At 44.5% G+C, this 3,580-nt stretch overlaps 1 non-coding gene across 1 annotated transcript; it reads right to left on the bottom strand.

The window, feature by feature from the left end:
* Positions 1–318: 318 nt before the first annotated feature.
* On the bottom strand, positions 319–404 carry LOC120987488. The gene has a single exon (XR_005776085.1). It is a non-coding gene; the product is annotated as a small nucleolar RNA SNORD71 (small nucleolar RNA).
* Between the last annotated feature and the right edge of the window lie 3,176 nt (positions 405–3,580).

Genomic DNA, 3,580 nt, shown 5'->3' with positions numbered 1-3,580 from the left:
ATTTTTTTATGGGAAAAGGCAATTTATTTTTTTAATTTGACTTTTTTATTTCTTTATTTATTTATTTTTACTTTTATTATTTTCACTTTTTTTTTATCAAGTCCCTCTTGGATCTTGAAGATCCAGTGGAGCTGATGGCTGTACTATACTTTGCAATGCTCTTGCATTGCAAAGTATAATACAATCAGATGCCCTGTAGGTGGCAACAGCGGACGCTTTTGGAAAGCGTCCGGTTGCCATGCAGCGCAGCATCCCCGATGGTGGAAAGAGGGAGCCCCCTCCCTCTATTAACCCGATGGATGCCGCTGCCGGGGCATCTATGGGGTTACAGCAGAGTGTCAGCATAGAGCTGACACTCTCTGCTGATGGCGGCGGCTCAGGAATGGAGCCGCCACCATCACACACAGCAGGGGGACCAGGGGCAGCGCTGGAAAAGGGGGGGGTCGGGGGTGATTTGGCCGCAAAGCATTGAGGGAGGCTGGGGCAGGACCAATGTATGGGGCGGGGAGGGGGCGGACCGCATCAGGGCAGGAGGCAGGAGATGAGCCCAGGAGGCAGGAGAGGGGCACAGATCAGGGGGGCACAGATCGGGGGGGCACAGAGGGGCACCAAGGGCTTGGAGGGGCACAGATCGGGAGGCATGAGGAACACTACCTGCTTTCAGGCTCTGATCTGCAGAGCTCAGATCAGAGCCTGAAACCGGCATTTTTTCACTGCCGCGATCCGATTGGTTAGTCTGCACAGACTAACCAATCGGGTCGATTGCCGGCAAGGGATCACTCTGATTGGTCCCTTGCCGGCATTACTGAACTGTATGCTGTCTGTGACAGCAGCAGGGCAGGGGCAGAAGCTTTAATCCAAGCGTTTTGCAGCGATTGGATTAAAGAATTGTCTTGACGTTTATAGACGTGATAGCTGCACGGGGCATGTGCAGCTATCACGTATATATACAGATTGCAGTTGGGAAGGGGTTAATGCATTCTGAAAGTATTCAGACCCTTTAACTTTTTTCCCATTTTGCTATGTTGTGGCTTTTTGCTAAGATAAAAAAAAAAGTTTTCCCCCATCAATCTGCCCTCAATATTTGTATTCAGACCTTTGCCTTGACACATGAACTGTAGCTCTGGGGGCCTTGAATTTCTCATGATCATCATTGAGGTGTTTCTGTTTGATTGGAGTCCACCTCTGGTAAATTCAGTTGATTGGGCATGATTTGCAAATACAGCCCTGTCTATATAAGGTCTTATAGCTAACAATGCATATCAGAGCAAAATCAAAGCCATGGGGAGGAAAAAACTGCATGTAGAGCTCATAAACAGGATTGTGTGGAGGCACAGATCTAGAGAAGGGTACAAACATTTTCTGCTGCACTGAAAGTTCTCAAGAGCATAATGGCCTCCATAATTCATAAATGGAAGACACCAAACTAAGGCCAAATGCACACGGCCGTGTTCCATGGCCGTGAGCGGTCCGTGGTAACCCGGCCTGGATTCCTGCTGAGAGCAGGAGCACACGGCTTCATTGGTTGCTATGACGCCGTGCGCTTCATGCCGCCGCTGCACTACAGTAATACACCGGTATGATCTATACGAGTGTATTACTGTAGTGCAGAGGCGGCATGAAGCGCACGGCCTAAGCATTCGGCCTAAGTAATGGAGGGAGAAGGGCCTTGGTAACAGAGGTAACCAAGAACCAAATGGTCACTCTGGCTGATCTTGTGTGCAGATGGGAGAAACTTCCAGAAGGTCAACCATCACTGCAGCACTACCCCAATCTGGGATTTATGGCAGAGTGGCCAGAAAGAAACCTATCCTCAGTAAAAGACACATGAAAGCCCACCTGGAGTTTAACATAAAGCGTCTAAAGAAATTTAGGACTGTGAGAAACAAGATTTTGCGGTCTGATGAAACAAAGATTGAAATTTTTGGCCCCAAATATAAAAGTGTCTTGACTGAAGGAAACCAGGCATTGCTGATCACCTGCCCAATAGCATCCCTATAGTAAAGCATGGTGGTGGCAGCCACATTTTGTGGGGGTGTTTTTCAGCGGCTGGAACAGCGAGACTAGACAGGGTGGAAGGAAAGCTGAACGGAGCAAAGTACAGAGATATTCTTAATGAAAACCTGTGCCAGAGTGCTCTGGACCTCAGACTGGACCAAAGGTTCACTTTCCAACAAGACAATGACCCTAAGCACAGAACCAAAACAAGACAGGAGTTTCTTGAATGTCCTGAGTGGCCCAGCCAGAGCCCTGATGTGAACATCTCTAGAGAGACCTAAAAATGGCTGTCCATTGACGGTGCTCATCCAACCTGGCAGTTTATGAGGATATGAAGAGAAGTATGGCAAAAAAAATCCCCAAACCCAGGTGTGTAAACCTTGTGGCATCATACTCCAAAAGACTGTAGACTGTAATCACTGCCAAAAGTGCTTCAACTAAGTACTGAGTAAAGGGTCTGAATACTTATGTAAATTTTTGTTCTTCCTGTTCAATAAAGATTTCTAACATTCTGTTTCAGAATGGGGTACTGAGTACAGATTGTTGGGGAGAAATCTGAACTTTTTTTTATTTTAGCACAAGACCACAACATAACAAAATGTGAAAAAGTGAAAGAGTCTGAAGACTTTCTGAATGCACTTTATTAATAAATGGACAACTAGACAACTAGGTGTTACCAGTTGGGATGTATCCCTGTACATTCTGACAATATCCAAGAGGTGTTGACAGTAGGACTGTCGCACCCCTTGGGAAATGGTAACACCAAGTTGTGATTTTATGCATAATTTTTTAGGAGGAAGAACAACATAATGCAGAGTTCTAAGAATTGTTATTTAATGAGGAATATTTACTAAAGCTAACAAATCAGGAGATATAACAGGTTCTCTAAATTTTTCTACAAATACAAAATGTTTCCTGTAACAGAACCCCTCCACACACATACACACACCATTGATTATTATTATTTTAAAGCACCAATTCCAAGTACTTAATACTTTTTTCCTATGTGAAGGTAGGGTCTTTTGGCCCCCTGAGGTATTAGGGCCAGGTGTTGATGCTGCTTCTGCACCCCTTATATCCACCTCTGTCTTGTGGATCATCTAGATGTTTATAAGGCCTCCATGATTGTCAGAGATAAGTACAATCTCAGTGAAATGTCATAAAATTGGTTATCGATGATAAACCTCTAGACCTTTATTAGTGGCTTCCTCATTATAACTCATTGTAATCTCCTAATAATGGAAACATTGTACTAATGCAGCATTAATTCTAATACCAACATCCATACGAGAGGGGAACAGCGATCACTGTGATTGATGATCCCCCCTGTGAATGTGAGTGTGTAGTGAAATACAGATGAGGCTTCTGGCTGAGCACTGTTGACTATAATTAATAATTAATAGCTGTAAATGTAATCTGGGTGGAGTCCTGCCCTGTAGATCATCAGTATTACAGGAAATATATGAGCACAAAATGCTAAAAGAAAGTGGAGTGTTTGGGCTCTGCCATTTAACCTCTTCAGACCTGACTGCTGCTGAATTACCACTTGTCAGATTTTTTGCTCTTGTTATCGGGCCTTTTT

Source organism: Bufo bufo, chromosome 1 (assembly GCF_905171765.1).
Source record: "Bufo bufo chromosome 1, aBufBuf1.1, whole genome shotgun sequence".
Lineage (NCBI taxonomy): Eukaryota > Metazoa > Chordata > Amphibia > Anura > Bufonidae > Bufo > Bufo bufo.
Note: the sequence above shows the minus strand (reverse complement) of the source record. Positions and strands in the feature narration are given on the sequence as shown.